Genomic DNA, 13,401 nt, shown 5'->3' with positions numbered 1-13,401 from the left:
CAAATTTTACTTTATAAACGTAGAGTCTTGCACCCTGGGAAGAAAGCAAAAAGTTTTAAATTGGACGGTAATTCCCGTCGTCCTTTCTCAAAACATTTTATAAAAAGACCCACCACAAGGACGGGCGTTACAATAACTATCTCTAGGTCTTCAGCTGAGGCAGATTATAGGGCGTTAGCTACCACGAGTTGTGAAATTGTGGCTTCTTGGTCTATTAAGAGAATTCAACAGCAATCATGAGTAATCTGCTCTCCTATTCTGTGATAACCAAGCAGCCATCCACATCACAAGGAATCCTATCTTCCATGAAAGAACTAAACACATAGAGCAGGACTACCATTTTGATAGAGAAAAGGTCCTAGCTGGAGTCATCACTCTAGTCTACATTGCCTCAAGGTTCCAGTTGGCAGACATTTTTACTAAGGCTTTATGATCTTCTGTTTTTCAATTTTTATTTCCCAAGATGGAAATCCTACATAAATATGCCCATCTTGAGGGGAAGTCTCACGAAATAAAACATAAAGAGCATGATGATTGGAAGAAAGAAGGACATGAGGACACTGAGCAACAAAGCTACAACACACAAAGAAATGTATGCAACAGCAAAACCAGAGATGAAGCACTTTGCAATGACCAAGACATACATGCAGCATCAAAAGTTCAAATAAACACACTGCATCAGAAGAGAAGCAAAAGCAGCAGCAAAAAGGAGAAGATATTGTCACAGAAAAGCAAGGGATCATATGTGAAATACATGGTTGCACACAAAGCAATTTCAGGAAATCAACATGTAAAGCACTACATAAACCATGTTGTCCATAAAGCTGCAATCGATTACTTGTAACTAAATAGGAGATTAAAAGTTAGTTTTTAGTACTTTTCTTTTATGCTTTTTGTAATATATATATATATAGCAGTAGCTCTTGTATCAAAAACATATCAATGAGAATCAGATTTTCTCCATATTGTGGCTTTATTTCAAGTTCCATTTTCACTTTTAATAGGGTCTCCCATGAATCTCTATGGCCAGAGAATTTCCTCGAGATCCAGTGCAAAGACATGAGCCTCCATGGGAATCTAGCCATGGGTCTCCTTGGCTTGAGGGCCAATGTAACGCCCATCCTTGTGGTGGGTCATTTTATAAAATATTTTGAGAAAGGACGACGGGAATTACCATCCGATTTAAAACTTTTTGCTTTTTCCTAGGGTGCAAGACTCTACGTTTGTAAAATAAAATTGTGCTTTTGCGATAAAAGAGGTTTACAGCGAAAAACATCATTTTTAATAATAAAAGGCCTCTCTTACATTTAAATGCTCGTGCTTAGACTTCCGTGCTCTTCCCCATGGGCAGTGTCCGTCCCGACGCGTACTTCATTTCCTTCCCTGTGGGGAGAGGGACATGCATAAAAACTAAAATGAGTCGAAAACTCGTAAGCATTGCTTCATGCAGTTAAAATATAACAACGTAGGTTTTCATTCATGCATTCATCATTCGTACATACTATACATATATGCATGCGTGCATACGTGCATTCATTTGAAAACGTCACTGGACGGGGTTTTCCTTTCTTTTCGTAAAACATTTCATCCGTCAGTGCCTTCATTTCTGCAAGAGTGCAGTGCCTTCATTTTTTAAAGTGCATTCGTTCGTGCGTGCGTGCATACATACGTACATACATTCTTTCTTTTCACTTTCATAGGCCGGTACACACTGTTACACCCCGTGTGTTAGGGGTAGCGGCCCTATGGCTAATGGATTCGCCTATGGCCACGGGTTGGAATCCCATTCCATTAGGGTACAGCACTGGGTGCACTACCAGTACTACTGTCCGGTATTGCAATCTGCCCATTCATTCATTGGGAACCCCTTTTCAATCATTCATGTGGCCGTTACGTATCTTCATACATTTCATGCTTTCATTTCATTCTTTCATTCAATCATGGCAGCTCCGAAGAGCTGGAGCTTTCATTCATTCAGTTCCTTCTTTCGTTTAACATTCATTTCATGAGAAAACATTTCTTTTCATGAGAAAACATCATTTCGTGAGCATGGGCTTGAACATCCTCCTTCGTGTCATCCACGAGCATCACCTCGTGGCATTCATAAAAGTATCAGTTCGTACCGTCCATAAAAAAAAAAACACGGGCTCAAACTTCGCCTTTCAGGGCATCCGTAAGCATCACCTTGAACGTCGGCCTTCGTGGCGTCCGTGAGCATCACCTCGCTGTGCTCGCGACAGCGCCGGTCCGTGGGATCTACGAAGGCGTCGGCTCAAGCTCATCCTTCGTGCATTTACATCAGTTCGTTTGTTTTCTTAGAAAATACGTACAATAGATACATCTTATAGTCATCCATTCGCATGCGTACAATTAATAACTTTGGATGCATAAAAAGGGGCTTTCATGGAAGGGTCATACGTACATATACGTTTGAAAGCATAGCATCTTCTTTCGTGAACATTTTCTTAAAGAGAAAGCTTTTCGTTTTCTTTTCGTGATTTCTAGAAAACTCCAGAAGGACATGAACGTAATACTTACCTGGACTCCATGCTACTTTCATACCATGCAGTCCATTCATGCGTGTGTCAGCTGGCAACCTACATGCATACATAACCTTAACGTCATTCTCTATCTAGTACATAAGCAACTGAACTAGAAATAGAACTACACTGTACTTGAAACACTCTCTTTCTATCCCGTGCACTTACGTGCCCTTCACTATGTTAAAACCTTCGGGAACCACTTACGATCACCACATCATCCAATTCAACGTCTTGCCTTGAGTGCTCATCTACTAAATTGAACCCATGATTCACCTTAGGATTAAGACACTAAGACATTCATCTTATTCTCCTTATTGAACTCATCTTGATGCATGACTCAGACTAACTAAGTCACGCATCCCAATCCTAGACAATACATCCGTCACTACCTCCATACATCCTAGCCCATACTAATCCTCATTTCCATCCATACAAAGCCACACGGCTCTAAGCTAACTCTGAGGCTTAAGCACCGTGTAACTATGCTTAGGACAGATTACCCATTACATATGGTGAATCCGTCTAGCACATGTGTCTAACCAGATTACACATGTACCTTACCCCTTTATCACCTAAGATCAACATATAACATGTTGATCACCTGCTCGTAGGGACAAGGGTCATACTCCGATACCAACATTCTCTTAACTCGGCTAGCATGACTGTTCATGCTATCCGTCCCTCCTTACAGTTCATCCCAACACTTAACGCGACAAGACTCCGTTCACAACTACGTCTTATGTCACGTCATATAACTCGAGACTACTCCCAAGCTACACTGTGACCTTGTCACATTACCCGACATCCTGTTACGTCACTTCTACGCCAACTTCTAACTCATCACGAGTAAGATTCCTCACGTACTCCCATCACATCGTGACATCTCGTCACGTTCCCGTTACGCCATTTCCACACTAACTCATCACCCATCATAAGCACGACTGTCAGAAACCACGTCACTTCATGACGTTGCCCAATCATGCTTCCGCTGCGCACTCTTACACTTACAGTGACACTTGTCACCTTAGACTACAGGCTACGCCATAACTACTTCGGGACCCTGTTCCACAGTTCCCGACACTACTCATCACGTTCTACGCCCATCAACTGCACAACCATCCCTATCTCTGCGACACGTCACACTGAGTGTCGCTGCCTCATGGAGTACACTCCACGTATACTCCGTTTCCACATGCTACAACCTATCATCAATATGGCATACCCGCCTTATGGTGCATCACTCTACCATATGGAGTACAACTCCCTTCACTTACTCCATTTACATGCACTATGCCACATCACCCTTATGACATACTCACCATATGGTGCATCAATCCACCATATTGAGTACATTCCACAAGTACTCCCTTCATACCCATCACGCCACATCACCATTATGGCATATCCACCACATGGTGCATCACTCCACCATATGGAGTACATTCTACATGTACTCCATACACACCACGCCACATCACCATTATGGCGTATCCGCCATATGGTGCATCACTCCACTATATGGAGTACATTCCACATGTACTCCCTTCATACTCGCTACAACCCATCATCAATATAGCATACCCGCCATACGATGCATCACTCCACCACATAGAGTACACTCCGCGTGTACTCCCTTTTCCACACGTTACGCTACATCACCACTACGGCATACCCGCCGTATAGTGCGTCACTCCATTACATGGAGTACACTTCACGTGTACTCATCCCGTTCCACAATACGCCAGGAGGGTATATTTTACATATACTCTCCTTATCTCACACTACACCACACATAGAGTACACTCAGCGTGTACTATTCCCACTCCACATACGCCAGAAGGGTATATTTTACATATACTCTCCTTATCTCACACTACACCACACACAGAGTACACTCAGCGTGTACTGTTCCCACTCCACATGCCATGACATCCATACAGCACATGCCCCACAACTACATTGCACAGCACAACCATGCCATCATTACAACACAAACTCCACAACTGCATTACACAGCACAGTCCACAACACTTCACACATATGCCCAACACTTCACATACACGGCACATCACATCACCACACTACACATATATGCCCAACATTTCACAGCGCACTACATAGCGCATCTCAATACAACCCAGTCATTCCCCTAATACTAACAACACAGTCCACAACCTAATCAACTAATCAATATCTAACATAATTAATAAGGGATAGAGAGTTATACCATCGACGGAATAACCCGCGTGTTGCCCGTTGATCGTCACAACCAATGACGTTGGAGAGGTCGTACGTGGCAGCTAACCCACGTACGTTGACTGTTTGGGCGTTTGGATAGCTAAGTGTGGTCTTGGAAGGGCTTGTGAAGGCCTTGTGTTGGTGGCTATGATGGGCGGTACACAGCGTACCTAACCGTGTACAGTGGCAGTCAGTCACGCGTAGTGACTATCCATCAAGTGTAGTGATTACCCACCGCGTGGTGGTTTGGACCTAGGGCTTGGCTAAGGGAGGTGCGGTGGATCTCTTGATGGTGTCGAGGTGGCGCCACGATGGCTCAGAGTGGCGGTTCAAGGCCGTGAAGGGGAGAAAAGGCCGTGGGAGAGTGAGAGAGAGTGTGCGTGTATGGGTGGCAGATTGGGGTCGCGGGAGGTTGGGTTGGCTTCGTGGTGGCCTGAGGAGGCTGATGACGGTGGTTACCTACCGTGGGTGGTGGTGCACGGTGTGCAACCCGTGCGTGTGAGGGAGAGGGAGGCCATGCGTGAGTGAGAGGCTACTGGCCATGGTTCACGTGGAGGAGGAAGGGGGAGGTAGAGGGAGGTCCATGGTGGCGCCTAGTGGTCGTGGGTGCTGCGCACGGTGGCGCTAGAGGCCGCGCACGGTGAAGCCGTGCGTGGGTCTCCTTGTGCGTGCGTGTGTGTGATGGAGGGGGAAGGTGGCTGCATGGGAGGAGCTGAGATTGCTGGAGGGTGGTGGCTGGTGGCAGAGGAAGCTGCCGTGGAAGTGGTGGTGCCGAAGGACGGCGCACGGCGGCACTAAGGACAGCAAGCCCATTCGGGCATTATGCTTCCAGCGGAGAGGAAGAGAGAGCGTGAGAGGGAGGGGTTGCTACGGGGAGGCTCGCCGGAGGGAGAGGAGTGCGATGGTGCCGGCGGTGAGAGCTGGCGACGCACGGCGGCGCCGAGCTGAGGCATGGAGCAGTTCGTTGTGGAGAAGCAGCGTGTAGCGTACGCCGAAGGGGAGAGGGAGGAGAGAGAGAGGGCTAGGGAAAAGTGAGGGGAAAGAGAGAGGGGTCTGGGTATTTAACCCAGTCCTTTTGTCTTTAGGTCCTCAAAACAATCTAACGTTGAGATATTAAAATACTGATTTAAAAATGCGTAAACGTTAACTTAATTAGAAGCACTCAGAGGAATTAAGGTAAATATTATTTTAAAGTAACTTTAGTTTATAAAATAATATTTCTTCATCATTAATAAAATGATGAAGTCTTATTTAATATATTTAAAAGGATGAAACCATTTAATTAATTAAAGCCTTCAACATAATTTAAATCCCTTAATATTTCAAATAACGGGAATCATTTTAAAAATTAATATTAAAATGATCTCCGACAATTATAATATTTTGGAGCTCTTCAAAATATTATAATTGTCTCATTTAAAAATAAGTTTAACTCAACGATACTGGAAATACCTCATATAAATATTTTCAGTACTTTTAAAACACTGGGCGTACCTTAGAAGTCACCTAATATCTCGAGAGACACGTCGTCATGGTTCGGCACACATGACGATGCTCGCAGTCGCCAGAAAGAATGGCAGACTGTTGCATAATTCCGTTATCGAAATTTGCTTACGTCAGAAAGGAGGAGCCTTACGTAAGAAAGAGAGAAGCTTACGTAAGAAGAAAGGAGCGGGGGTTACAGCCAAGGCCCAACCATGATTCTTCATGGCAAGAATGAAGAAACACACGGACATGATCACTATGTGCCACATGGATCTTGGTATCATGTTATCAGTAAAATTGATGCATCACAAACGTCTGAAATTCAATTTAGATCTCAAACCCATTATTCAAAGAGTCCTAATAGAAACAGAGGTTTTGTATACTAACCATGCACAAATCATTTCCATTATTGAAATGGTTGTCACTACTACATGTTGCATTTTGCAAGGATTTAATTTAATTTCTACTAGTAAATTTTTTTTTCGCAGATAACCAATTGTAACAAGTTCTCATCATTGGCCGATCATGGCAAATATCACGTGTGCAAATTTTGTTTTTGTTGCTAATATGTCTTTACTTTTTACAAGGATTCGGTAACCGTTCAAATTGAATTTCTCATCCCCTAGTATTAGTTATTCTATTTTCAATGAATATAATGAAGTTTTTGTTGCAAATGACTATTCCTGATAAGAAAATATTCTTGAAAATGAATATTTCTAAGAAAAAAAATTAATCTTTGCAACCAATATAGCAAATACTCTTACATCAGAGAAAACAACTCATATAAATTTTTCTTTTTCTTTTTCCTATTCCTTTCTAGACAATACTATAGTCACTTGTACATAGTTATAAAGTTTTCAATCATTCCAAATACATAACAAAAGCCTGTGTTGAGAAAACAATGTACATTGTTGCTCTAATTAGATGAACAATGTCCTAAGAGGTTGGATGCAGTTAAGAGCATCAAGTTAGTCAGCTCTACTCTCAGTTAAAAAAAAAAAAATTACTTACAAAATAATTTACATACCCTTAAATTTAAATGCAATGTTTTGAGAAAACACAGAGTTCTCAAATCAAATCACGTCAAACCATATTAAAAATCTATTTTTGGAAAATTATACAAGAATCAATCCAATGAAAACCAACCTAGATTAATATCCTAGCTGGTTGAATCAATGGACCCAAAAGGGACTCATGTTGCTAGCTATTATTGCCTAACATGAAATTTCAGAAGTTTATAAATACTTTCGCAAGACATGGAAATAAAATTGGTATAAAAAAAAAAAAAAACATAAATTAGTTGTTGCACATATGATAATAAGAATTACTTTGAGATATGACACCTCCAAGATTAACAACATAATTGAATGAGCCTTCCATCTCTTTGATGATCATCGTTTGCAAAGCTCAAAGTCAGTATCCATTTGTGTGTATGGACATGTGCTTTTCTCTTCTTCTTTTTTTCTTTTTTTTTTTCAAATATATTCGCCTCTCTTGCGAGACCCTCATCTTGAACGTAGTTGTGTTCTTCGATTTGAGTGACTGGCGATTGGTCGTTATTTATGTATGGGACACTTAGGAGAGGTGTTCCCTCCTTTGTTGGTGTGCACGGAGCATCGAATTAAGTTACCAGGCGAGAGATGTGCTCAACCGGGTTGGGTGGCGAGGAGAGATGGGACACTTAGGAGACGTGTTCCCTCCATTGTTCGTTGGATGCAAGAGCGGAGCATCATCTTACGCAACCAGGTGGGAAAAATGTTCGACCGCGCTCGTTGGCGAAAAGAAATGGTACACTTAGGAGAGGTATTCCCTCCTTTGTTCAATTGGTGGAAGTGTGAAGCATCAACTTGAGTAAATACGCGAGAGATGTGCTCGACCGCACTAGTGGCAAGGAGTGATGGGACACTCACGAGAGGTGTTCCCTTCATTGTTCACCAGGTGCGAGCACAAAGTATCGACTTAAGTAACCAGGCAAGAGATGCGCCCGACCGCACTGGCTGGTGAGGAGAGATGGGACACTTAGAAGAGATGTTCCCTCATTTGTTCGCTGGGTAAGAGCACGAAGCATCAGCTTAAGTAACCAGGTGGGAGAAGTGTTCGACCACGCTGGGTGGCAAGGAGAGATGAGACACTGAAAAGAGGTGTTACCACCTTTGTTCACCGGGTGCAAGTGTAAAGCTTCGGCTTAAGTAACCAAGCGGGAGATGTGCTTGACCACGCTAGGTGTCGACGAGAGATGGGACACGTCGGAGAGGTGTTTCCCCCTTTGTTTTTCGAGTGCGAGTGCAAAGCGTTTGACTCAAGTAACTAGGCTGGAGATGTGCTAGACCGCACTATGTGGCAACGAGATTAGGAGAGGTATTCCATCTGTTGTTCACCGGCTACGAGTGCAGAGCATCAGCTTAAGTAAGCAGGCAGGAGATGTGCTTGACCACGCTGGGTGGCGAGGAGAGATGGGATACTTGATAGAGATTTTCCCTCCATTGTTCATTAGGTGCGAATGCGGAGCATCGGTTTAAGTAACGAGGTGGGAGATGTACTTGACCGTGTTGGGTGGTGAGTAGAGATGGGACACCTAGGAGAGTTGTTCCTTCCATTGTTCGCCAAGTGTGAGTGCGGAACATCAGCATAAGTAATCGGGGGGAGATGTGCTCGACCACTTTGGGTGGCGTTCGTAATGTCTGTATCGTAGCAAGGATTTGATAGTAAGAAATTAAACACTTTAAAGCAATATTATTAAGTTCATAGGGTGTTCTTACACGAGAGCCTTCTTAGCGAAATATTTCTTGAGGTGCTCTTTGTTCCATGGTCGTTGTAATGCCTTTCCCTCGGGGTCTTTTAGCCAATAAGCTCTAGGTCTATGGCAAGCCATAACTACTTATGGTCCCTCCTATTTTGGTCCAAGCTTCCCTTCTTCCTGAGTGGTTACCCTGGTTTTCTTAAGGACCAGGTCTCCTGCATTAAACGCTCTACGCTTTACTTTTTTTGTTGAAGTATTGCTCTGTTTTCTTCTTGGCAATTGCCGCCCTCAACTCGGCTCTTCCACCATGTCCAGGTACCAGTGTAGGACTTCTTCGTTTGTTTTCTCATTAAAATGTTGGACCTTGTAGCTTGGTATCCCTACCTCTACATCATCCTAAAAGGGGTCTCCCCGATTGGGGTTTTTGTGGTAGTGTGATAGGCCCATAGGACTTCTGACAACTCTTCCGCCTAGGCTCCATTGTTACTTGTGATTTTCTTCTTTAATATTCGCACAAGGATTTTGTTAGCCACCTCAACCTGCCTATCGGCTTGGGGATGTCCTAAAGATAAGTACTTGACTTTGATCCCTAATTTGGTGCGGCAAATGCGAAAGTGATTGGAGCCGAACTACCACCCATTGTCCGAGATGATGGTGTGGGGGATTCCAAATCTACACGCCCATTGTCCGAGATGATGGTGTGGGGGATTCCAAATCTACACGCAACAGTCTTCCATAGGAACTTGGAGATGTTAGTCACCATGGGCTCTGCCTCCACCCATTTCGTGAAGTAATCTATAGTTACTATATACGATGAATTTTATGCCTTCTTTGCCCTGGGGTATGGGGCCCACTATGACTACCCCCACTGCGCGCAAGCCGCCGCAATTAATGTGGCGAATCCTGTCGGGGATAGGATCTCCTACCAACACTCTCAGTTGGTGCAATTAATGCAGTGAGATTTCTCGTTAGTTGTCTGATTGGAGGTGTGCTTGTGTGAAGGCAGCCCCATGTTCCTATTTATGCACGGGTTCCTCCTTCTTCCTTATCAGTCAGTAGGCTTGCAACTTCTGGGCTGTGGGCCACACTAGCCTTGTGTTGGGCCTAATAGAACAAGTGATGAATATGTCCCTCCACTTGACCTTAAAATATCAAATTTATTTATGATGTTAGCAAAGAAAAAGTAGCAATTGAATTTAGGTAGTCCAAAAATGTAAGCAGCGAAGTCTTTTATCGTTGCTCAAATTTTGGTTGGCGGCAAGGTGGGGTTTTTAATTGACAAGTGCTCTTGCTTTTCCCTTTGTGGGGGGGGGGGGGGGGGGGGGGGGGGCGGGCGGGAATTAGTTGAAGTCAAGGAAGGCATACTGCCTTGCTTTTCTATGTGGCGGCCTCTATTTTCGGCTTTTTTATTTTTGTGGGTCTTTTCGAGTCTTAGTCCATTTATTATTTAAAATTACTTGGTTCACGTGGTTCGTCATGTACATGGACACGCATATATATGAACAGTAAAATACTATTCATAATAGCATTACTCTTTATTATTAAGATTCATCCTGTAAGTCATAGCTCCGTCTTAGTTGGGCAAGACTTCTCGTTTATACATGTGTAAATATTAATACATTAGTGATAAAGTAATTATTAGGTATTTTTAAAATAAAATATTCAAAATTTTATAATATTATGTAATAATGTCATTCAAAATTAATGTTTGTATAAGCAATTTTGATAATACGATATTATTAAATAGGACGAGAATATTACATTATTCATATTTTAAAACTACGTACCCAATAATCAACCTTAAAAAGGGTACCTCTGGTCGTAGATGAAAGGTTTTATATAAAGGAGGAGGCTGGTGTGGATTTCCTCTCCCTCCCATTAAACTCAACATGGCTTTCAAAGTTTCTACTGCCATTGCATTTTGCTTCGTTGCTTTTCTCATCCTCGCCAACCATATTGTTTCCCCTCGACAACTCGTGGTAGTTCCTAGTGGTAATTTAACTCTCTGATCTCTCTTTCTCTTCTCACATGCATGCATGCATGCTCGGATCTCGTCTTTGATGTTTGGACTACTAAAACTACTTCTGATGCATCGTTACCTATAAATTAGTTTTATTAATATTTCTTTTATAATTAATTAGCTTTTGCCTAATTGCAGGTGGTGGTTCTGGCAAATCTCCTGCCGTTGGAATCTCGTCTCCTATATCTCACCCTTGTGATGATCCTAAGTACTCCCAAATATCCCAGAGGACATGCTTGCCGCCGTCTCGTTGAGACACGCAGAAACCCGTAAGTGGTGCTAGCAAAGCACCCGTACGTGGTGGAGCAACCTATCTTATATATATATATATGTGTGTGTGTGTGTGTGTGTGTGTGTGTGTGTGTGTGTGTGTGTGTGTCTACTTTAGCATGCATCGTTTATATATGTTGTCTTCAATATATAAGAGATAGGTTATTTCAACATGAGATGGATGCCACCAAAGTGTCAAGCATCATGTGTATGGAAACGAATAAATACATATTTTAAGATCTATTATATGGCGTTTGTTCCTTCGATCCTTTCCATTGTTTTTATTAAGTACAAGCTTTACGTACATCATGAACAACTCTGGAGTTTTTCGGCAGGAAACAAGAACTATTGTGCCTAGTGGAGGGATAAAATATAGAGCTAACAATAGTGGTAGCTCATTATGAGGTCTTTAGTCTTTGTAGAATTAATAATTTATTAGTTTTTAAGGATGTAATTTATAATTTAATTGTGGAGTGTTTTAGACGCGAGGTTCTTCAATTTTTAATTATAATATATAGAGAAAATAAGACGAAACATTATATAAAAAAAAATGTGTTTCAAACTTTTAAAATATCAATTTGTCTAACATTTACTATAACTTGTCCATTCAAATTACTTTAAACTTAATTAAATTATGAAATTGGTGACCATTTAATATAAGACTGAATAATGTGACTCAACATAACAAAGCTCCTATATATTTCGAGAACAATACATGTTAAGGACATATTCCACAATCTGCCAGAGTCCACAGCCTGCAACAAATAGAGATGGTGGCTCGGTGTACCCAATGCACATCTAATGCCTAAGTCAGTGAGATGCAAAATAAGTTATCACCAAGATAATGATCAAGATGAGGTGTTACCTGAACATGTTGTCTCCTTATATATATAGGCGTAGTTATTGATAGACATTAAGAATTATCATTCTGTCTTATGTTATCTTCATGTTCTTTTGATTTGATGTTGATCTCGAGAATGTTGGATTCATCCCAATTTCCTTGGTCAGTTATCCATTCCACATCATTTGGTGGTTACAAGATGGAATTATGTGGATTCTTAAGACTCCAATGACTTGATCCTTACCATACGTTCGGTTGCGCCTCTATATTCGGCCCACTCCTTATCAAGGGCTAAATGTATCCCTCCAATACGAATTAAAGATTCTTACCAAAGGGTGTAATGCTCACTGTTTTAATTATCGTACTGTACTGGTCGGTACGGTCAAAATATGTCGTACTGACCACTGGTCTGGTACAGGTATTACATATATTTCGTACCGGCCCAAATACCGGCCATACTGGCCTATATTTCGGCCTGTATTTTTGCCCATACCAGCCAATATTTCGGCCTTTAATTTTTTTTTCATTTTTTCAAACTACTAGCTTATTTTTTGACCCACAATTCAGACTAGACTATTTATAATTTATCTATATATGCATTTATATATAATTTATTCATATATAGACTATTATTTTGAAATATAATTTAGATATATAATTTATTCATATATTGACTATTCCGAAATGGTACACGAAACAGTACCGGTACCGAAATATTTCATTCCAGTGCCTTGACCGATACGGTGTCTGGTACGGTATTCCAAACATTGGTAACGCTTCAACAAAATGATTAAATCATATGGTCTATACTTTAAAAGAATTAATCAATGATACAGTTGGAGCTCTCTTATATTCCCGACGTCCTCATCAGGCCAGTTTGTAGTAGCTGGTACGGCTCAAGTCCTACGTTTCTTTTTTTTTAGGATAGGCTCTGATACCCTTCGTAACGCCTCAATAAAATGTCCAAGCCATATGACCTATACTTCAAAAGGATTAGTCAATAACACAATTGGAGCTTTAGTAGTACGAGATCTCATACACCAACTATCATTAGCATTTACCAAAATGGGGTATCACAGAGGGACAAAATCAAGCTGTTAAAACTCCGTTTGGATTCAGAGATAAATTGAGATAGTTTTAGATGAGTTGAATAAGATATTATTAGAATATTATTTTTAATATTACTATTATTTTAAGATTTGAAAAAGTTAAATTGTTTATTATATTTTATGTGAGAATTTAAAAAAATTGTAATTATGAAATG

General features: G+C 41.4%; 1 long non-coding RNA gene across 1 annotated transcript; it reads left to right on the top strand.

Moving 5' to 3' along the window:
• The first annotated feature begins 10,825 nt into the window (after positions 1 to 10,825).
• On the top strand, positions 10,826 to 11,283 carry LOC121234988. Its single transcript, XR_005934486.1, has 2 exons — positions 10,826 to 10,998; positions 11,165 to 11,283. It is a non-coding gene; the product is annotated as an uncharacterized LOC121234988 (long non-coding RNA).
• Positions 11,284 to 13,401: the final 2,118 nt, after the last annotated feature.

Source organism: Juglans microcarpa x Juglans regia, chromosome 6D (assembly GCF_004785595.1).
Source record: "Juglans microcarpa x Juglans regia isolate MS1-56 chromosome 6D, Jm3101_v1.0, whole genome shotgun sequence".
NCBI lineage: Eukaryota > Viridiplantae > Streptophyta > Magnoliopsida > Fagales > Juglandaceae > Juglans > Juglans microcarpa x Juglans regia.
This window is presented reverse-complemented; position numbering and strand designations above follow the sequence as displayed.